General features: G+C 32.3%; 1 protein-coding gene across 8 annotated transcripts in view; it reads right to left on the bottom strand.

The window, feature by feature from the left end:
* Window positions 1-24997, bottom strand: part of Adamts-like (A disintegrin and metalloproteinase with thrombospondin motifs like) — a 138315-nt gene that overhangs the window by 65507 nt on the left and 47811 nt on the right. The window contains exon 2 of one of the 8 annotated variants that reach the window (XM_013326038.1): window positions 21796-21867. The exons of 6 other annotated variants lie outside the window; for them this stretch is intronic. The gene's annotated coding sequence lies outside the window, so the exon portion shown is untranslated. Of the gene's footprint in view, window positions 1-16369; window positions 16438-21795; window positions 21868-24997 lie in introns of those variants that run through there. One more of the 8 variants, XM_013326068.1, reaches the window with a different exon arrangement.

Raw genomic sequence — 24997 nt, 5'->3', positions numbered from 1 at the left:
GAATTACCTATTTAAATAATTAAAATATTTTTAGGTAATACTAACAGTTGCCTACGACTTCATCCGCGCGGAATAAAAAAACTTACTAATTAAATTATTCAAACTTTCGTGAGACATTATACTAAACTTATATATAAACACGGCTGAACACTCACGTATATACGTCCGGTGGCGGCACCGACTAGTTTCGAGCCCATCGGGGGCCCTTCATCAGGATGAGTGGCACTGGTATTAATTCGCGGACGCGGCCCGTCGCTCACTGAGCTGATGAAGGGCCCCCGATGGGCTCGAAACTAGTCGGTGCCGCCACCGGACGTATATACGTGAGTGTTCAGCCGTGTTTATATATCAGTTTAAAACTTACTAATATTATAAATGCGAATGTATAGATGGATGGATGTTTGAAGGTATCTCCAGAACAGCATTGATCTTGCTTGGAAGAAGACATAGGCTACTTATAATGTTTTTTTTAATTCCGCGAGGACGGAGTCGCGGGCGAAAGCTAGTCTGTAAATAAATATAGCCTATGTCATCCAGGGTAAGTATAGCTTCCCAACAGTGAAAGAATTTATCACATCGGTTCAGTAGTTTCAGAGCCTATTCATCGCAAAAAAAAAACATATCTTTATAATATTATTAAAGATATTATTTAAATGTATATATGTCATTAAAATAGGAATTTAAAATCGACAAAATCAAAAAGAAAATTTGGACACTAGCCTTTAGTTGAATTTTCAAACTGGCAACTTTATACAGCTGTCAAAATAAAACCATTAAGAGCACAGATTAATTTCTACAACATATTATAGAGACATGTAAAACATAAACAAATAAAATTCGGGGTCATCGGACGAGGCACAAAACAAAGTCTCTTCTCAGAAATGTTCGGGACGAAATATTAATAAAACCTCTGGTTTTGCCTTCTGTGTTTCCGCCTTAGCGAACGTCAACTCGCTCGAGTATTGCCAGTGGGAAAAAATTTAAGCAAATTTAAATTCGAATAGGGCAACATTAATCATTTAACTGTCAATTAATAACCGTTATCTGGACAGTTATTAATTTCTACCGACTGTTAAGGAATTAGTAATGTTCGAAGTAGATTTTATACATTAAAAATACGAGTTTTACAAGGATCTTTTCTTAGAAAAAGCAATGCTTTCTTAATGAATGATGAGATATAGCAATTAATTTTAAATTTTAATCCTTAAATTATATATGATAGATAAAGGTCAAAGTCCTTAGATAAAGCAGAAATGAAACAGCCTTTTTTCTTATTCTTAGATCTTATAGAACATTAATAAGTAGCTTAAAAAGGCAAAAAAAAAAACGAAGATATGTGTGAAGTCAACCCGCATTGAGCCAGGGTGATTTACTATGGCCTACTCATCCCTAACTTAGGGTAGGCTCCGAGCCCTCAATGGGGATGTATAGTGAGCTGATGATGCTAAGAAAGCAAACGAGATATTTTTTTTGTATTAATGTTTCATCATGTTATGACAAACTGTACTACCCAAAAATGTCCACAACAATTAATTAAAAACTAGAAGAAAAGGTATATAGTTGAGAAAATAGAGATGGGAAGGAAAGGACCTCAACGCAAAGATACAGGAATATTCCTTATACTCCCCATTGTAATGAGGTCAAAATTTGCGGGAAGCACAATGCGGCGTCAGGGTAGAACTACCGGTGAGGTGGAGCGACCGCCCAGTGCGCTGGATATAAGGGGGCACTGCAGGGGCCCCTTTATACCCTATCTTTGGCGAATTTTCCCCGACATCAAAAAGGGGCGACGGAAATGCTAAATTCGGCCTTGTTCTTGCATACCAGTGCCTCATATATACAACAGATGTTGTCACCGCTGATTGTTCATAAAGAACCAGGTAAATGACCTTTTTGTTTCGATGCTTATTACAAATTAAAAAAAAAACTATCCAATCATTTGTAACACAGACCACCAACATCGTATTGATATTGTCGTATGACCGTTAAAATAATATTAACTGTTTCAATCACATTAATAATTGATTGCCGCGCAACAGATTATGTACAATTCAGACGCGGAAGAATTCAAAATTATCACCATTGCATACCGTATCCACCAATATACCGTATTTATGAATTATTCAACATACAACGACGTTTATCATTGAAAATAAAAGCGGAGTAACGAGCTTTAAGAAGCAATGTATGTTACATAAATTTGTATTTACATAATTTATATTGGCCGGTCAATTAGTAACTTGGTGGGAGTGAGGATTCCCGTTACAAATTTCGAAAGGAAATATTCTGTATAACATACATTACATATGCAAATGAATGCACTTCGCATGAATGAGATTACGATTAAAAATTAAGAAGATAGTTTTTTTTTATAACCACAGTATTCAAGATATTTTGTTACTCAACGAATGTATCCGTAAGGTTAGCGGGTGACATTAGTACGGTTGTATATTAGTATAATCTTTATTGCCTTGTCCAATATGAAAATTAGTGTACTTTATCTCAAAAAAAATAATCTAGATTTTTATTCACACATCGGCTACGCCCCCCACTGAGTAACTCGTAGCTTAGCCTAAGTTAGGGGTGATTCCATAATCAACCACGCCGGCTCAGCTGGTTGACTTCATATCGCTGATATGTGCATGCTTCACGATGTTTTTTTTCACCGTATGACTGTTATTCGATATCGAACACACATTGTTACATGGCGGGATCCGAACCCAGGACCTGCAGATTGCAAGTCAAGTGCTTAACCCTTGAGCCACCGACGCTCTAAAACAAACTACTTTACATTTAGAATTCTTTTAACTACTATTTTTGAATTGCTAACGACAATTTGGAAACACATATCGTTCGAGCAATCCGTAAAAAAGAAGTACGTTTAATCAGAGATATAAGAGATTGGATGGTTGAATAGGTCGACATACTTCCTTGAAAACTAAAATGTCTAACAAAACTATGACGAAATAACATTTAAACAAGTAGTTAATCTGACAATATTGATGTATCGTATATAATTAACCCTATATTTAACTTGGTTGTGCTTTAATGTAAAAGTTAATCATCTGTCAAAGTGAAGGTCGCCATTTTGTTTACGCCATGTTTGTCATACTGATACATGTAATTAGTAGACAGCCTTGTTTTTTTTTTAAATTTAAGTAAAACAAACAAATGGTCTATGCAGCCAGTAATCAAATTAAAAAAATAACTAAGGACATTTAGTCTTCAGAATTTACAAACGTATAACTTTTTAATGACAAAATTAAAACACAAATAAAAGATTCGTGTGAGAAAAACAGACGGGATGGTGAGCTGCTGTTTGCTGAGTTGAAAGTTATTTTAAATGATGTTGGCCTAATTTTTACAATTTTGTTAGACCCGGCTTCAATCGCGGCGGTACAATTATGCCAGCTCGTTTATTAAATTATAAGGAAAGGCACTTTTTTTTTGGTATCGGGGGGGAAATCTTCGTAAGATACCCTTCCTTTTGGGGGAAAGACAGGGTTATGTGAGATCCTTACTCACTAAAACCCCCAAGGTGGCCAACCTCAAGTGCGGCTGCGAAGGTCCCGGGACCTCCAAAGGAACGCACCGAAACCCTTTGCACTGGGCTTTGCACGACTCCAGGAAAATATTTCCTCGTGCCTTCACAAGACTCGGCAACATCGGACCACGCAATGTTGCCGTCTTCTCGAAGGAAAGGCACTATGGGATTGACATGTCGGATAAGGACAAAAATCCCAAAAAAAATGATAAAAAAAGAAGAAAAAAATCACTGTAAGAACTCGTCCAATTCTCAAACTATTATTTGTTTATACAAAAATTTAATATTAATTTATTAAATATAAAATTGCTAAGATAATTAATCACGCAAAACATCTTAATCAATTTTGGCGCCAAGGCAAATACGTAATTAAATTATTTAAATTATAATGTCTGTCGGTCACTTCCTTAGGATTTTCGACATGTATAGATTAATTTATAAATGTAATATAATAATTCAATAGTCTATTAGTTTAAAGATACTCTAATAGAAATTTAATTTATTCAATTACACTATAATTTAAAGCCATTATGTATTACTGCGCTCGTGTCGCACACAATTATAAGCTTTTATAATTAAACTAACGGACCCGACAGACGTTGTCCTGTCTACACGTCTTTAATTTGAATAAATTAATATGAAGTTAATATTTGATGAAAATTGTGAACCTAAACCATTCCCAGATCCCCTTGAACACACACAAAAAAAATCATCAAAATCGGTCCAGTCGTTTGAGAGAAGTTCAGTGACATACACACTCACAGAAGAATTATATATATATAAAGATATAAAGATGGTTAGCCTATATAACTCGGGGATAATGAAGCAATCTAATCTTACTTACTTATTACGTTCTTACTAATATTATAAATGCGAATGTTTGGATGGATGAATTCTGCGCGGACGAAGTCGCGGGCCACAGCTAGAGTACACTTACTGACGATGTTTAGAATGATTAAAATCAATATAAAAATTAAAAAATTTACTGTGCCTTAAATATGCAAAAGGATTTTATAACAAAATACTTTGGGTACTTCCTTATTTCATTTTTTTAATTAAGTGGCAGTGTACCTGTTACTTTATGGTTTATAATCGCCAGTACATTCAATAACAAAACGGAAATAACCTTTTGAATGCGCATTCCAATTTTAAAAATATGTTCAAACTCTTAACGGTCTTACTGTACATCTGTTCTCAATAAAACAGGTTTTATTCAATATTAATAATTTGAACTATATTCATAAATATACACCAATGTCTTCCGGAGTAGAAAGACTAAGGAATATACAAAAGACAAAATAAAATCACATAAAACCTATAATATGACGGTAATAAAAATGTCATAAAAATGCAATAATATTTAAGAGAAAAAGAAACAGTTAGTACATTTTTATTATATCTCTAATTTTATTATCCATATATTATTTATGAAAAAAAAACAACCACGAAACAAATTTTGAAAGGAAATTCAAATTTGGAACTCAAACATAATATCAGTTTATCTTTCAAAGATTACTAGACTATTACACGTCATAAACCACGAATGAATAACGATAAATTGTCTATGATTCGTTCTATTCACAATTTTTAAAAAAAAGTTACAGAATTTACAAGTTGACTGTAACAATGATTTTATGTATAAACAAACTGTGGACTCAGTCTTCTTCCAGCCTTTGTTCTACATGTATGCCAAATTTTAGCTTGATCCATACAGCCGTTCTGGAGATACCATCAAACAAACATCTATCCAGACATTCATATTTATAATAATAGTAAGAAGTAAAGTAAACTAATAAGGTTAAATATATCCTCTTTCTCCTCTCGTCGGTCTATTAAAGCCCAAACAGGCTTATGAAGACACCAGAAAATCATTAAAAAAATACTTCAAGCAATGAAATAAGCACCGTTATGTCACAGCATCAGTCGCGTCTTCACAGCGTGTGATTTCATCAGAAACAAATAAAACATTGTAATATTACGACGCAACAGAGACCGTGCGAACAGAACTTACGAAATTCTGTGTATCCGATTTTGCGAAATGTCCAATTTCGCCCGCGACGTGTGCACGGATGAAGAGAAAATATAATTCGCAAATAATAGAATTGTTGTATAAAAATTAATAAACTATAAATATATTTTTAAAGTTCACAATATTTCAGCCAGTAGTAGAAGTTTTCATTATGCCACAAACACGTTACAAAATACGTCACGAAGGAGTCTTTAAATTTCTTGCTTTGATTCTATTTTTTTTATAACAAAAGGGAGCAAACAAGCAGCGGGAACACCGATGTGTTCAACGACGCCCATGGACATCAGCAATACCAGAGGAATCGCATGCGTTGCCGGCCTTTGTGATGGCGATACGCTTGCTTCCTCATTAGTAGACTGTTTTATTCGCACTTTATGGAATATTCGTAAATAAAACAATTTGTAGTTAAAACTGTAGTTGCCAAGTTATTATTATTATATTAAAATGGATACAATAAAATAACAAATTATTTTATAATAAACAGACGAAATTTTCGTAGTCAGAGGAGTATAATTATAAATCAATTTCATGGATGTTGCTGTGCGATACATGAAATTAAAAATAATAAGTACACTTCTCAAAACAAAAAACACCCTTTACATAATTTGAAAAACATCCTTTATATAATTTAAAAATAATTTTTACGATATCACCAGTTGTAGTTAATCGAATCTGAAATGATTTGATCCGAAACAGAACCAAGGTAACAAATGTCCGTAGAATTGATTAACGATTTGCCAATGAGTCAAAGGATTTCAGGAATTGTAGTCGCGAAATGCTAACCGTTGTTCCTCCTCTCACAAGAGGTTAAGATAAAATGAATGACTTCTTGAAAGCGAATACATACATTCAAATACTTTAATCTTTTTAAACATTTATGGCTTATGACTTAAGGGATACTGGCTGATTAATAATGTTTTTTTCTGCTTGCATACTTTTTTTACAAATCGAAATCTTTTTAAAATTGAACGACCAATTTCCAGGCTTACGTAACATTTTATAAATGTGTTTTTATCGTGTCGTGTTTAATTTTATCCGTACAGCATCGAACACGACTGAGATTTGGAATTAAAGAGAGCTTGTTTGTATTTTTTTTTTGTGTAGCGTTCAGTTATTCTGAGATAACCCTTGGTCGCGTGCGTTTACAAAAGACGACCGACACTGTTACCACATTGATTATTTTTACGGGATTTCTCCGGTACTTAAAGAGTTAAGCTGGTATATTGTTATATTGGATATATGTTTTTGTGACTGAGTACTCTGTTTGCGCTCCATGAGTGACTGGGCTAAAGAGCCCTCAGAGCTCATTAGATAGATGTCACTAGCGCGCCATATCAAGGACGCGTTACGTTTGCTTTTCGTTACAAGAGAGAGAAAAGAGATATGATTAGTGTGTGTGATAAAGAGAGCGAGTTATAATTTAATCAAAATTAATATCTATAGACTAGAAAAGTTCTATTGAATCTTTTTTCCTGATTTGAAGATTTTTGATTTGAATAATTTGTATTTTTAAAGTCTCAAAATAAAATCTTATGGTCACACTATTCAACTGATTGCACGCCAAATTGAATTTTTCCCAGGAAACTTCCAATGCCATAATTTATCAGAAAACATCGCATGACAATGACAAATAAAACAGCTTTTTATAATTCAAGGGCAATATGCATTGATATGTACGCAAAATGATACTTGACACTTTCTTTGTGGACCCGAGTTGATTTTTTTTTTACATTTTTTCATAATAACACTCTTGTCAGTTAAATTCTTTATTAAGGTTTCTTTACCTACTAGCACGGAATATAAAGATGGCTGTAAAATTAATTGAATTTTCTTACCAAGGCAATGCCTGTAAAAAATAATCGTCAAAAATAAATCTACAAAACGGCTGTATCGATCTCTCTGAAATTCGGCATACATGTAGAGCATATCTTGGAATAACACATAGGCTACTTGTTAAGTTTTTTTTTTAATTCCATGCGAAGGAAGTCACGGGTGACAGCTAGTTATTAATATTTATAATGGCTTAAAAATGTCCATGTAATCATATTAATAATGTGAAAGTTTAGATGGATGGATGTTTGTTATTATATCTCAAAAACAGATAAACGAATCACGCTGTAAATTGGGATAGATGTAGAACATAGTCTGGAAGAACATATAGGCTACTAATTAAGTTTTTTTTTATTTCGCGCGGATGGAGTCTCGGGAGACAGCCAGTTATTACTTGTAATTAGTCACCGATTAAAAAATTTAAATACTTGGGTTAAAAAAAGTATATTTGGAAACATGTACTCTTTTAAAGAAATACATTTAATTTTCATTGTAATCTAAAAAGTTGCACTTATTTTAAAACCAACTAAATTTAAAAGCTTCGAATATTTAACGAGGCTTTTAACTAAAAAAGGTCAAAAGTCGTTGAATTGACAACTTGACAAATATGTGGCCTTTGATAATTTTATTTTTGTTTCAGACTGCACTTGGAAGATTTTACTTATAGCCTAACTTAGTGTGACTTGTATTAACTTAAATAAGTACAGATTACTTTGTGCTTAATTATTTATTGCTATACCGTTGAAAGTATTTTGACTCATATTTCTAATAAAAGGCCTTGACCGACAACAAAGTTATCCTATAAGGGTTCCGTTTGTTTTTCTCACGGAACCTTGAAAATTACATATATTATTGGAAATACAGGATGATATATTAGATTACGAGTCACTTTCTAGGAAACTATTATGTTATTAAAATGAGTTATTTTGAATTAAATTATTGGAATTGATGACTTAACATTTCTGAAATATGTAACTTCATAAGGCTTCATTTATTTTCAGTAAAGATATTTTACTGATAAAATATTTAAAGATTTTTTCGCCTAAAGAATAAACAATTAAACGATAAGATATGGGATAGTAAACAAAATAATAAGTTTAAAAATATTTGTTCATAATACAGCTTAAATAAATAAAAAGTGACTTGACAGACAGACGGATGGACAACAAAGTGATCGTGTAATGGTTCCGTTTTTTTCTATGAGGTACGGAACCCTAAAAATGTATAATTGTTATTTTTCATTTATTTATTTCCAAATTAAACTATAAAATTTTGTAATGGCTATAAAAAACCGAAACTATTATATACAGGATGATCGAATCACATTTTTTGTACTTCCTCTCATAAAACGTCAAAATGATTTTCCAAACGATATTAAAAAGCGATTATGGGTTTTATATTAGTATATATGTTTCCACAAATACGTATTTGAATAACAATAAGCAACATGCTACCGTGACTGAATGCATTTACCGTCAAAAATCCAAGTGGAATCAACACTTATGCCACCCGCTGGCGACCGTGCGTTAAACGGTTTTTGACCCGTTGATAAAAATCCGCATGCAGGGCAACTTTGGTACGAAATCTACATTCCCGTTACGGTATAATGGTGACGCGAAATTCATTACTATCACGTACATTGATGCGTATGCGCATGCGCGGTAAGGACCAAAGGCGTACGTACAGCTTAATTTAAATACGATTCTTTATAGCGATACGGTTACCTCGATTTACGATATTACGACGGATATTACGAATACGGCTTCGCTTATCTTGAATGGAGTTGAGCACCGTTTTTTGTAACTGAATATTTTTTTGTTAGATAACATTAGCTCTCTTTAAATATAATTTGTCGAAATATTATCCAGTTTGTAAGAAACAAACTGATAAGCGGTTTATCTTATATATAATTCTCGTGTCGCAATGTTACCATACTCCTCCGAAAGGACTTGACCGATTTTTATTAAAGTTTGTATGCATATTCAATAGCTCTGAAAATCTGCTAATCTATTTTTTAATCCATCCTGGACAGAGTCGTAGGCGACAGTTAGTTAAATTATAAACAAACTAACATATCCAATATCAAGAGTTACAAAGGCTATAAGGAGGAGAATTAGACTATGCTTCTACTAGACAGACAAACTGCGCCACTCTACCTGTACAATTTCTAGTCTTATGAACAATGTTAAATTCCACTACGCACGCGACTAGTCGCTTAGTGGAAACAAAGTCTTATCGGGACGAAATGCTGAATTGTGTCATACAGTTTTCCAACAGTTATTTTTATAAGTTTTACTACTACTAATATTTCTTGTACCATTCCAACGAAGCTCTATGCTTGTGCTAGGACATGGTTTACGACAGTAGACAAATGGCGGGATTTGAACCCCGGGCACCTGATTGGAAATCTGTACCCTTAACCATTAGGCTATTGCCACTTCACCTAGTTTTACAACTATTAAAATATTTTTGTAGGATATAATTGGACATTTATTATGTCCGCTTTCGTAAGACCAATGATAATGGGTAAAGAAAGCGATATATACGTTTTAGATTCAGATCACAAAAATTAAGAAAGCCCACTAGCATTTTGTTATATTGATACGAACATGTGAAAACGACGCATGCTTTGAATAACCAATCGTATCTTGTATGATATTCAGGGTAACTTTCTTTTGTTTACATACACTATTTTAAATGACTCAATTGTTTTTTTTTTCTGTAAAGCGAAAGTGATCAAATTGTCAATTCTATAGATGTAAATAGTTACATATCTTATTTGGTGTAATCATAGAGCGTCGGTGGCTCAGTGGTCAAGCACTTGATTTGCAATCTGCAGGTCCTGAGGTCGAATCCCGTCATGTACTAATGTGTTTTTCGATTTACATATGTACATATATCAGACATTCATACGGTGAAGGAAAGCATCGTGATGCAACCTGCACATATCTGAGAAGAAATTCATTATGTGTGAAGTTAACCAACCCGCACTGGGCCAGCGTGGTTGACTATGGCCTACTCACCCCTAACATAGGTTATACTCCGAGCTCCTTAGGAGGGACTATAGTGAGCTGATGATAAATCATAGATAAAGAGTTTGTGCAATGCGCGATTGGTTTTTTTCGTAAAGAGTTACATCTCGAAAAGAATAAGATCTCTTACTATTATAATAGCTGTAAATGAAACTGGCATTAGATAAGTACAATCCTAATAGAATTATTTATCTCAAACCAACCATCACAAGAGGTAAACTTTATCAAGATGCAAATAAAGGTCGTTTTTGAAAGTAAAATAGATTTTAAATCAGTGACATATATTAATGACTGAATGTTTAATCTTAAATACAATTTAAGATTACATCCACAAATATAAGTTAATACTTTTAAGATATAACAAAGATTAAACTTCTAGTAATTGAGCTTTCAACTACATCTTCGTGAAAAAAAAATGTTTCAAATTTGCATGCAGAACAGTTCTACAGTTTTGGAGTTACGTCGTAACAAACATCAGTACATCCATCTATCCAAACATTCGTATATATAACTTGGATGGATTAAGGGTCAGATAAACAAGGCATTTATAAAAAACAAAATGATCCTATAAGGGTTCCGTTTTGTCCATTCGAGGTACGGAACCCTAAATATAGAGAGTTAGTAGTAAGTAAATTAATAAATTAATACGATTATACGAAAATAAGATTTAATACCTATGTGTTATTTTCTTAGAAAAATAATTTCTATTTGAGACCAAAATTCTAATCATCCGAGATCACGTTAAATAAAATAAAAGATAGAAACGCAACATTTAAAAGTCTTTTTTTTTTAAAAATGATTCATTATTTCTATAGATGCTACTCATAATAGTTTAAAAATGATGCGTTGTTTCATTTTATACTCAACAATATCTTAATGTTACAATCAAAACTTGCCATAGACAAATCGTTTAACCATTAAACATCACAATCATAAAAGCGCATTAACAAATTTATTATCTATGCTTGAGTTCATGTGCAAAAAGTTTCGACAACGTAATTGGCAATAACAAAACAAAACACGCCTTAAATGAATCAACTATTACTGTATTTATTAAAAAAAAACTAGCTGTCGCCAGTGAATCCTTCCGATCGGATTTAAAAAAGATTTAATTAGTAGCCTATGTGTTCTTCAAGACTACGTTCTACATCTGTGCCAAATTTCATCAAGATGGCATTCATCAACATGGCTTGATAATTTGTAGTGCTAAGTATTGCATAACTACATATACTATCAAGTTTAAATACTTGCCAAAACTTCTTTTTTTGCAATTTAAATACACAAATCATTCTTCAAAATCATAAAAGACTAAAAGCTATAGGATATTATAATAGAAAAAAAATAACTCTATTACAAAAAATTAACATTACTAGTTGTGCTTCTAAAAGCCAGACATTCTTCCACAAAGCTCTAATAATAAGTCTAGATTTATACCTAGACCTATTCTAACATTAACCTGTATGTCATAGAATACAAGATGGCAGTTAATTAACATTGATCGTTAAGCCATCGCATAAACTAAATTACAACGAACCAAATCCCCAATTTAATATCGCTTTTAATGGCAATTTAGTAACGGATGACATTTCGCCTCAATTTATTTATATACCACAGATTATAAAGGTTTTTAAAGAACACATTTTTGCTACATACGAATTATAATAATCTAACTTAATCTTAATTTAAAATAACTATAATTTTTACAATGCAAAAGTTTCAACTTATATAAAAACGGCTAAACACTATATATTCGTCCGGTGGCGGCACCGACTAGTTTCGAGCCCAACCCTTCATCAGGATGAGTGGTAACCACTTTTTTTATATCAGTTTATTATAATGTCTGACGGAAACATGTAGAACATATTCTAGAAGAACACATAGACAATTAATTAAGTAGTTTTTTAAAGTTTTAAATCTTAATATTTAACATAATAAATTGCACTAAGTCGAGATTCAATACGTATAACAAGAGCGTCACAAAGTTATTTGTAAATATCAAAAAAACCGGTCATGTGGCGCCTCGAGTTAGACTTCCATGCCTGCGGGCGTCGAATGCCGGAGATAACGAAAAACATTAAAAATAATCTAAAAAAAATGTACATTATCTCTACATTCTATTTCACTACGTCACCGCTTTTCTTAATAAATGTTAACCAGCAAGTCGATTGAAGTAGAGAAATAGCTGTAATATACTTCTGGCTGTGAATTGTTACAAAGGTGGGAAAAGACCGAAGAAAATATTGATGGATTATATGAAAGAGGATATACGTAACAAGGGAGTGGATTCAGATATGACGGCTGATAGAAAAAGAGTTGGTGCTTAACTTATTAATTATTTTTTTAGTTATTTTCCAAAAACTGTCATAATTTCTCATATTTGGCCCGTTCACGTACCGACACGTGCTACTGGTCCAAAGGTCTAACATCGACTGACGCCCCTTCTCTCCGGCATGTAGCAATGACGTGTACGCTTAAGACAAACAACACTACGTTTGTGCATGCATGTATAGATTACAAGTTAAGGTTCCAAACAATACCCCGGAATGACATATTTCAGGATTCTTTTTAAATCCCTGGTATATGAGTACAAAATGTTATGATGGGCGGTTATACATTTAAATACACAAATAATGAAGTCATTAGGTAGTCCAAAGACAAACACCCAGCACACAAAGCTGAGTGATACCTTATCCGGTCAGCATTGCAACACTCTTTGCAAAATATTTCATGTTTCTTATTAATGTTATGTTTTTATGTGTTATTTCTTTATAATTATTTTTGTGCTGTTGTATGTTATTTTATTTATTTATATACAATGCTTGAAACAACTTACTAACATTGTAAATAACTTCATAAGAAGTAAAATCATAAACACTGTTAATTTGCTTAAGTATATTTACTATAAATCTGTTCTTTGTAACATTTCTAGAAATAAGTAAGAATGTTATGTCATTGCTCATAAAACTTTTGTTTGTACAAGTACGAGTTTAAGGTTAAGGAAAATCAATATTTGAAGTTAATTTACTTGGTAATATACCTTTTAATTATGGAATTATCTTGTAATAGAAATCGAATAACCATGGGTTTCTGATATCAAAATCTCTATTTAACGCATATCGTCTTCCATGTTATTCTGACCTATAAAAAAATAGAGATAGCAATATATTTTACACGGACATTTAGGTTATAGAAACCCACGGTTACAGAGAGACTGATATCTGCATCCTTTTCTTTCTCTTAGAATAAATAGAGACGACATGATCTTTTTAATCAGATGTTTCGGCAGTGAGAACTTACAAGTAATACACATAACTAATTTAAATCATGCAACCAACCGTCAATTGTTTATTCTAATCGCAGAATCAGTTTGTTATCTCTGGTATACGTTCAGTATTTCTGTTTTTGTTTTGCAAAGAGAAGAGAAGGATAGCAATATGATTGTTGCGATAGTTGGTGACTTAGAAACCGCGAAGCTCAACAATTAAGATGCAATCCCGTTTCTAATTCGATATTGTACTTAGGAAATATTTAAGACAAGCTTTCGAACGATTAACAATTATATTGCAATACAGATATCTCACAACAATCAAACCAAAGACATTTAACAAACGTATACCAATAGACAGGACATTACGAAACAAAGCGTACGCCATTCTGAGGTAATTACCTCCAGTACAGTTTTTTGCTGTAACAAATAGCGATGATATTAAAAATATTTAGAGTAAACTGCTCATAATGTCCGCTCTATAACAAGTATTGTTTTTGTATTAAGTATTTTAAATCGTCAGCTCACTATACGTCCCTACTGAAGCTCTCGGAGCCTACACTATATTAGGGGTGACTAGGTCATAGTCAACGCTGGCCCAGTACGGGTTGACTTCACACATACCTTTGAATTTCTTCTCACATATGTGCACCATCACGTTTATTTTGAATACTCCTTAACCTTTACTATCATAAAATGTTACCGTGAAATAATAACTCTAAAGTCATCTTATAACAATTTTTTTTATACATTATACATTTAAAATTGATAAAATTTAATCGAATATTTGATTATAAAACAGATATAAAGACTTAAAATTAAATAACTTGACTGATGTTGTCTTAAGCAAGAGGTCAATGGCCTGTATTAATTGGCAATATATAAAAGAAAATAAGTTACAATGAAACGCCTTACCCACTCAATCTAACAAGGCAGGATACGCTCACGCCCCTTTCATGATATACTATTTGCATACGTTTAAAAAAGAAAGATGAAAAAAGTTAAAACTTACTCGTATAATATTATGAGACAGAAAATGGATTATAAAAAAATAACTGGAACTAAAAAAATTATATTGTCTATGATTTTAAAAAGTATTAAAATATAACAAAATCTAGCTCAATAATCTTACCAATATAATAAATGCGAATGTTTGGATGGATGGATGTATGTTTGTTATAAGTATCTCCAGAACGGATGCATAGATCTCGCTTAAATTTGGCATACGTATAGAATATAGTCTGAAAGAACACATAGGCTACTAAACTTAATTACCTCCACGCGGACAAAGTCACGGGCGACAGCTAGTCATTATATAAAACTAAAAACGTTACGTTTTATATAATTCAATCTTATTTCTTTTGTAACCGTAAATTACGAATCTTGAAAATAAAAAGAAAACTGTTCATTTTTGAAATCGAAAAACGGACAATAATGACATTATAACAAGACTAAACACACTTGTATCAATCCTTCAAAGCGTATTTTAATCACCCTATATAACCTTCATTGGCAGTACTCGCTATGTTGCCTAACCGCGGGAAACACGGGGACAATGAATACAGTATGTTTTGAAACACGCGCTCCCACGATCTTGAGAATCTAGGCGCTAAGATGACGCTTTCACAGATATAATTAAAACTATACAAAAATAAACATTTTAAAATTAAATAAAGCATTGTGAAATATAAATCTTACTAATATTATAAATGCGAATGTTTAGATGGATGGATGTTTGTTTTATGGTATCCTAAGAACATTTCCACGGATCTTAATGAAATTTGGCACAGATGTAGAACATATAGACTGCTCATAAAGTGTTTCAATTCCGCGCTGACGGAGTCGCGGGCGACAGCTAGTAACATACAACTCGTGACTAAAGTGGAATATTAATTTTGTAATGTAACATTACTTTCAAGAAAGAGACCAAGGACCTCCATTTGGTGCGGTTCTGACACATCTTTTTTGCTTCTTCTACATTCATACATCTAAACATACATGCACGTCGGCTTCGAGTGCTCCTTATACCTGAAATATACCAGGTTGATAGTCCAACAGTCGTATCCTTATTATTGCCATCCATAGATAGTTTTTTTACTGTTCACGTTGTAGCTGTATGTATTTGCGTGTTCAGGTCAATTTATGTTGAAATATTGCATACGTGTTAATATCCCGAAACTAATCCGACCTTTTTGCAATAACAATAACGTAATATGTCACGTGATTATAATATTTCCACTTTCTATCGATTATCTTTTACTACGTTCAACTTGTAACTACGTGTAACTTAGGATCAAAGTATTATTATATAAATAAACAAATCTAATCATAAATATTAAGTAAACAAGAGCTGATAGTTGGCAGTACTGTAAATTTTTAGAAGTACCCAATTTTTAATTAGACTGTATATCAAGAATTATTTAGTAGCTAGTAATTGTCCGCGGCTTCATCCGTGAGAGATTAAGTTAAATCTACAAATAAATAAATAGCTTCACTGTGGGATAGCGTAGCTTTCCAACAGTTAACAGTTAAGTTTTTTCAAATCTGTTCAGTAGTTTTGGAGCCTAATGCAAACAAACAATCTTTCCAGTTCAGTATAGATGAGTAGAGGGTAAACACAAAATGTAGGAGAACATTTCTAAATTGGTAAATTATTACTTACTTATTACCTTAGTCATCTCTCGTTGATACTAACAGTATCACAAAAAAACTATATTTCATTTACAATGTTCATTAAACTGCACCAAAAATCACCAATAAAGTAATTAGTTACTTGACTTCACGTACGTACGTAACTTATGTAGTTTTCATTTCCAATTCACACGAATTAAATGAGGAATTAAAAATCAAAAATTGGTTTATAACAAGGCGTAAAGTTTCCGTTTTAAAAAACACATCTAAAATGTCGATTCTTAGTCACATCAAACCAGTCTTTATAAATATAGGAAACGTTCGAAATCCGACACCGATCATTTTTAACGTAGATTAAAAATAATTCATATCCACTTCTGAATAAATCATTTATGCTCTTTTTGTTTAATGAGCTATGGTAATTTTAAACACGAAAATCTATACAAATATTTGTTTTTATTTATTGTGTCAATATGACATTTGTCAATTCTTACAATTTACATTTGACGTTCGGAAATATTATTAACAAATTGCCTACGGAAAGGTTTTATAAATAAACAATATCAACACATTATTTAAATTATTGATCATGATTTAATTCTAAAAATATTGTATATAATAAGCCAGAAATACTTCATTCGCCTAAAATAAAAACAACCTAATTAGTAACATGTGTTCTTCCAGGTTAAATTCTACATCTATGGCAAATTTCACCGACATATGTGCACCCGTTTTGATACTGGCTGTTAACTAACATCCAACGATTCATTCATTTAAACATTCATCATCATCAGCTCACTATACGTGAACACAGAGGGGATCGGAGCATACCCTAAGTTACAGGTGCTTAGGCCAATCAACCGCGCTGGTCAAGTGCGGGTTGGGTGACTTCACACATATCTTTGATTTTTTTTCAGATATTTACATGTTGCATGACGATTTTTTCTATAGTCAAAAAAAAAGTTAATCTAAAAAACTTTGTTGTTTTAAGATACCTCGTAGCAAATATTATATCAGTGTGCGCCATATTGTAATTTAAATGTGATATTTAGTAAAGTAAAAAATACGATTTTCTCACGATATTTTAAAAATTAACTTAATACATTATATTTAACAATTTAACTCCGGATTAAGCGATATGTTTGCGCAAACGTTACTTAGGTCGCCGACAAACTGTAATAATATCCCGGATTACATTTAATTTTCATATCGCAACAGGAAGCCAATTTAAACCTTAATTTTACTCGATCAGTCAAATAGATTTTGATAAATTAATCTCAATAAATCGAAGACGATAAATTAGTTTGCAAATTCCTCATAACATGCCCACATTAAATCTTCCTTTATAATATTTATTTAAGATAGATGTAATCTGGGACCATCCTGTGTAGATATATCGGAAGAAAATATATGTAAGTTGAAAGTGAGTTAAGTTAGCAATGATGTAATAACTTAACAATGACGTATTCCATGTGGAGCAGTGAATTTTTCTCAGTGCGTAGGTAACTCTTGCATTGTGCTGATAGAAAGTGTCTGCCTCTGCCATTGAAGGCACGAGACACGCTACAAAAATGGTGTATTCCACTTTGCACTTTATACTCTCCTTTTTTATAATATACATTTCGAATTATATTTATTTCATAATCGACCTTGATACTATCCGCGCGGAATTTTAATAAAATCTTAATTAATAGCCTATGTAATCTTCCAGACTATGTTCTACAACTTTGTCTTTCATCATGATCCGTTAAGCCGTTTCGGTTATAACTTGTAACAAACATCCATCCATCCAAACATTGCCATTATTTTATGGATCTTTTTTTATATCATAAGGTGGCATCACGAGCGAGCGGCCACGTGAAATCGCTAAAATAGCGAAGTAACCGTTGCCTATACATACGCAATTGCATATGCGTTGCCTTGCCTACCTTTAATCGACGGAGGAGAGGATGCACAGAAAGAAAACATTTCCATGCATCCCCTCATCCGGAAAGTTCACCTCCACTTCCTATCCTTTCCTTATAAGAAAAAGGGTGGGAAGGGAAAGAGGACTAAATTAGGCCTCCGGGGCGCAAATCTAAGGATCTAGGTTTATTCAATCACCTTAATACAATAAAGGAACAATAAACCAGACTGACTGCACATTTAGGTAGAATACAAATAATTTCACACACAAACAATACCCTATTATTCAGAAAAATTAGTAGTAAATCGCAATATTCGGACCAATGTGGAACAAACTTGTCACGCTTATTACTTAAATGTTATGTGATGGAAGGCTCGTGTTCGACGCCATTGTTACCTCAGTACGAACCTAAGAGAATATTGGTTCATTCATCCGAAGCCTAGCTAGTTATGATTGCTATTATTTTACGCGACTTTCGATATAGTATTTAGTTTCAAGTTTTCTTTAAACTTAGCCTTTTTCATACTAAGTATTTTACGAATTAAGTCATTCACTTTTTTAAATTAAAACGAACATCTACAGACTTTTGGTCCGTACTTTTTTTTAAAAATTCCTTATGCTAAATGTTAATAGTGATTTTTACAATATAATATTCCTTATTTCTACCTAGCTGGCACCCATGACTCCGGTCGCGCGGGATTTAAAAAAAAAAGCTTAACCCTTATTGTGGCTAGATTTCTTTTTTGAAGAAAAGCAAAAACAAAGTTAAAAATTATTTTACAGTTTTCGTATATTATAAAGTTGTATGTATGGTATACTATACAAAATGAACATAAGGGTTTATTAGTAGCCTGTGTTCTTTTAGACTATGTTCTACATCTATGGCAAATTTCAGCGAGAATTGAGCCGTTCCGGAGATATCTTCAAACATCCATCAATCTATACAAACATTCACAATTATAATATTAGTTAGAAGTAAGATTTTTTTAATTACCAATCACGTTTTGTTTAAATTAGTTAGAATCTAATTTCCTATTGTTTAATCAGGTGTCATATAGTGTGGACAATATCTCAAAATAATAGAGCACTAAATATAACAGACATGGATCCCATATCAAACCATGTGCTATAGATATTATGATTATTTCAATACGTTAATAACTTCCTTATAAGTGTATAAATAACTTTAAATATTTAATCTATAACTTTTCTTACGTCTTATAATCGAAGTTTTTTTTAAGTTGGTTAAGAAAAATTAAAGTTACAATTATTTATGTCTCGTCTTTTCACGTGTAGGTAATTGATATATAAAAACGACTAAACAATCACGTATATACGTCCGGTGGCGGCACCGACTAGTTTCGAGCCCATCGGGGGCCCTTCATCAGGATGAGTGGTACTGGTATTATTTCGCGGACGCGGCCCGTCGCTCACATCACACGTAGGTAATTGTCAAATTGACGCGATGTCACTTCCATACCTTTCATGTGTCTATGACTTTCTCTATCGTTTGTTTTAATTTAAAATTTTCTAAATAAATTTTCAAGTATGTAATATAAAACTCTGTCATTATTTACCAATCTATAAATTTATGAAACGATATAATATTTCATTTCGTTTCATTGATAGTATTAAATTAGTATTGCAAAATTGACGGAGATCCGTTCTAAAGTTGTAAGGAAATACGCGTTGTTGGCAATACTGGTCATAAACATTTTACTTACGAGCATTATTTTTCTTAATGTTTTTAAAAGGAAGTAATTATAAGTTAAAATCATAGTTTTTTAAATTAACATTATGTAAAATATATAACATATGTATGAATTCATTATTTTAATGTGATTTATTATGTGTGAAGATTAATCAATAATAATAATCGTACACTTACATATTTTTTTTTTATAAGAAAAGGTGATCAACGAAACCCATGGACATCTGCAACACCAGAGGAACTGCACATGCGTTCCCGACCATATGTTAAGATTTTAAACTAAGAAAATTCTTGAAAGACGTTAGCAATAAACCAACAAAATAATAAACTTAACTAAAATATGTATTATACAACTTACAAAACTAAATTAAATTTCAAGTAAAACGATAAATAAATATCAAAATAAACTACTTTGAAACGATTGGATCTATTTTGAAAAAAAAATTATGTATTTTTTTAGGTTTTGATAAATTTTTATTCCTCTATTTATAAAAAAAATAATAACAGCTTGGCTTTAAGTTACCTTATTGCTAGGCAATATCTTTGTCCGCTATAGATGTCAAAAGATTGTAAATGCAAGAGCGTATGCAATTTTCCAACGTTTACGTTCGTCCCTCACCCACATGCCTAGTGGCGCATTGTGTTTGCGACATCAGGAAGTTTGCACACCGCCACTTCTTGTCGCCGACTGCGCGGCTGCCGTCGCGTAGGAAACCGCGGAATTACGCAAGTGTGAGCACGCCTTTATGACATTTGTGTCGTGATAATTTCGCTTCACTTAAGTTTTAGTAATTCTACTTAATACATACCGCCTAAGTAGTGCAGTAGGACATTTTTTTAGGCTGGATGCTTTCTTTTTTAAAAATTAGTATTAGTAATTTTGTCATAATTAACGAAGATGATAAGAAGACGCTTGTCGCAAATATTACTACTAGGCTTACAGAATCTATACGTTTCTCGTATACGAATCAAACTGCGGTGTTAGACAAAATACATTCGCTTAAAGCGATTCCATAACGAACTTTAATAATGTATTAAACTGAACTTTCGATAAGTCACGTGATTGTCGTCAGTACCATACATTTTTGAAGTTCGCTACGGAATCGCTTGAAGCGAATGTATTCTGTCTAGCCCCGCTGTACATCGTAAGTATTTAATGTTACACCGTACAATAAACATTCCTAGACAATACTCTGGTTGAATAGACGCTTTCCATGTATTGGCAGAACAATGGACTTAGAAAATGGTCGCTCGTTCCTAAAATTACTATCCACTTAAAGTATAGAAAGAGGAGATAAATTATAAAGTTTCTCTGAACACTATGTAAATAATAAAAACAACGGCTTTTCCTTTTATTTTAAAGTGTTAACTAGCGCGAGTAAATTTTTATTTTGTTTTTTTTTTTATAAGACTCGACTTATTGCATATGTTTATGGTAAAGGTCGCTTCCCTTTTTTTAAGAGGGGGAATGCATTACGCATAACGGGTGCCTTGGGGAAAGACACTCCGGTTATGTGAGACTCCCTCCACATCCCTAAAGGGACATGCCTACCCACTAAACCCCCTCGGGTTCCCTCGACTCACTGTTTACCGCGGTGTGGGCACATGTGAATACTTTTCGCACACACCGGTCGGTAAAAGGTCGCTTCCCTGTCTTACTAATATTATAAATGCGTTTAGATGTAAGATGGATGGATGTTTGTTTGAATGTATCTGAGGTACGGCTTAACGGATTTTGATGAAATTTGGCACAGATATACAACATAGTCTGGAAGAAAACATAGGCAACGTACAAAGTTTTCGCGGGCGACAGCTAGTAAGCATATAAAAATATTTTTTGTCCATACCTTGGTATCAGATATTTTTGTAATTCCCAAGGACGTATTAGATGTTCACATTAGAAGAAACTGGCTACATACCTGAAAAAAAAAACAAATTGTTAGAAGAAAAAATTACATTAGAAAAAGTGTTCGAATTTTAAATATCTTCTTTGTAGTTGTGTATTAGACCATTTGAGGAGGATATTTGCAGTTTATGGTGCAAATTGTAACGTGATAATAAACCAAGTAAACCAAAAAAATTACAAGGCAAAAATGATTCTGTTAAATGTCAATACAAGCCCCCACTTGCTTTGGAATTATGCACATTCTTGTAACTGCGATATTAATAAATTCCGCAAGAAGTCATCGATCGAAAGTGAACGTAGCACGCACACATAGATACATCAGTCACGTGTTGATGTTAATAGTGTGCATGAGTGTGTGACGCTTATCGCGCTTGTAGGAAGTGACGTAAACATAGATGTAAAATCAATAGATGAGTTTAACACTAATAATACTAAAGTATCTCTTTTTAACTGCGCAAACGAATGCACGTTATGTGTCACGTTTAACGTTTATATAGTGAAGTTTGTAAAGCTATTTTTAATTAAAAAATTATAAAATATGATTGTTAATTATGATTGAATTTCGATCAAGGGGCAACTACTATTATATTTATATTTGCTATCACATTATTGATACTAGGTCTTTAAACCAAAATGTATTTTTCAACATTTAACAAGATGGAAATATTTTTCAAGTATATATTCTATTTTGTACCACAAACTGTCCGAGTTAAAATTGAAGATGTCATTTAATTAGAATTCTTCCCCGAAGTGACGAGATGTCTATATATCAAATTCATAGAGTTTTCTTAATTATTTTCTATATAACTGGGCCAATTATAAAAAAATAGTTTAACATAAGCCACTTCTTGTGTCTCTACATCGTTGTACATAGATCACGGTATTTACGTTTACAGAGAAAACTAGGAATCGTATCGAAATAAGTTAATTGATTTACTACCGGTAACCTTAATATGGATAACACGACTGTCATATGTTTACATACATGTTTCTTCAGTGAAAATACATTTGTATTTTCACTGCAGAAACATACTCTATAAATTGAAAACAGTACGGCAACCAAAATTAGTTTATTAGTTGTTAAAATACTAAATCTATATACATACTAGCTGTCGCTCGCGACTCCCTCCGTGCGAAATTAAAAAAGAAATTAGTAGCCTATGCGTTCTTCCCGACTATGTTCTATAAAGATGCCAGATTTGATCGAGATCCGTTAAGCAGTTCTGGAGATACCTTCAAACAAACATCCATTCATCCATCCAAACATTAACATTTATAATATTAGTAAGATTTACATTAAAAATTCCAACTAACTCTATTCACGACATAACAATTCCCGCGCGATTCTCTTCTCTTTTTCACCTTTATTTTTTCATAAAAAAAGGCAAAGGTTACTGGCCAGTATGCCACTTCTTTGGCAGAATGTTTAAGTCTGCACTCAACACTATTAAAAACATCCAACAGTTCAAATCAATGATATTTTGAAGTCGTAAATCGAAGACTTATTGATAGATATTTTATTAAATAAATTTAAATTTAAGGTAAACAAATTAAATATGTAAACCTAATACAGAACATGTTAAAGCTATTAACATAAATGTTCAGTTTAAAAAACTATCGAGAATTCATAATTTAAAAATTTGTTAAACGGACTATTAATATAAAAATGATTAAAAAAAATATTTTCAATAATAAAATTTCATGCATATTTTACAATTTTTTTTTAACATTCTATACTAATTAAAATTAAGTGAGTATTCCTTTACAATAATACTAGATGTACCCGCGACTTCGTCCGCGTGGAATAATGTTTTTAAGTATCATTTTGTAATAACTTTAAAAATTTTACATCAAAATAGCTCTAATATTTTTTCTCTTATCGTAAACTTACAAAACAATCACCTAAACCTTACATATTTCTAAACATCCATCCATTATTTCCAATTGTTATTTTACACTTTTGAGGGTTAATCTTATACAAACTTTGAATTTCATATTTATTTATATCATATCAACAGACTAATAATTAAGTTTCAAACTCCTACAACCCTTGTTCGCAATAAAAACCTATGTAACGTATGTCCCTTTTCAGACTCTTGATTATCTATCTATCTTTATCAGTAGGAAATTACATTTAAATCGGTCCAGTAGTTCTGTCATGAAAGTCGATCATAATATTTAAAAAAAGTATAAATGACGACTTGTATTTCAATTATATTGATATTATAATAACACTTAGTTATTATACATCTTTAAATCGAAAGGATAACCTTCATAAAATATCCAGAATTAAGTTTATCTTAGAAATAAAGTAACCTTCACTTATTACTTAACTTTTTATTAGTCCTGGGCATCATTTACGATGTAAACGGTACTTAATGTACATTTTTAATTACGCAAAATTTAATAATAAAAGGTAAACTCGTATCTATTATAAATACAGAGGAAATAGTCGATATAAAATTATACTATTATTTATTTGAATTATTATTATCCTACTATTTAAAGCCGATTTCTGAGACCAAAATCTTATATCAAACATATTGTCATGTAATCTGTTTTAGACGGAGATTTAGGTCTCAGGCGGTAAAGTAGTCTAAATGTTGCGGCGGGGTTACGTATCTATTTTGTTTCTTATGCTAAAAAAAACAGTTTTTGTTTTTTTTTTATCTTGTTCGTGTCTTATTAATGAAAATTTATTGTAAATAAAAATGTAAAAGCTTCATAATTCAACAATTATCAGTTCGTGAATATACACTAGACAAACTAGCAGCATATAAATGTATGTATGTGTATGTATACACATACATACGACGCACTCTTGTGTGTCGTCATGAAGTAGTTACAAACTTCCTTCATGTGATCAGTAGCCACGCTCTGATTGACAACGTCAAATATAAACTAAATTATATTGCGATACAGAAACAATAGGGCATTGTGAAGACAAATTTAGAATAATAAATAAACTAATACTAGCTACGACTTCGTCTGCGCAGGCTTAAAAATAGATAGTAGCCTAAGACCTATACTAAATATGTATATAAACTTCAGTATGAACGTAAACGGAAAAATACATCACCGGAACTGATTGAAAGTTGGAAACAACATAACTCACGCTCGTAACCCAGAAGGGGTAGGCAGAG

The sequence above is a fragment of the Papilio xuthus genome, unplaced genomic scaffold (assembly GCF_000836235.2).
Source record: "Papilio xuthus unplaced genomic scaffold, Pxut_1.1 DF829758.1, whole genome shotgun sequence".
NCBI lineage: Eukaryota > Metazoa > Arthropoda > Insecta > Lepidoptera > Papilionidae > Papilio > Papilio xuthus.
The sequence above is the reverse complement of the archived record's forward strand: the minus strand, read 5'-3'. Positions and strand labels throughout refer to the sequence as shown.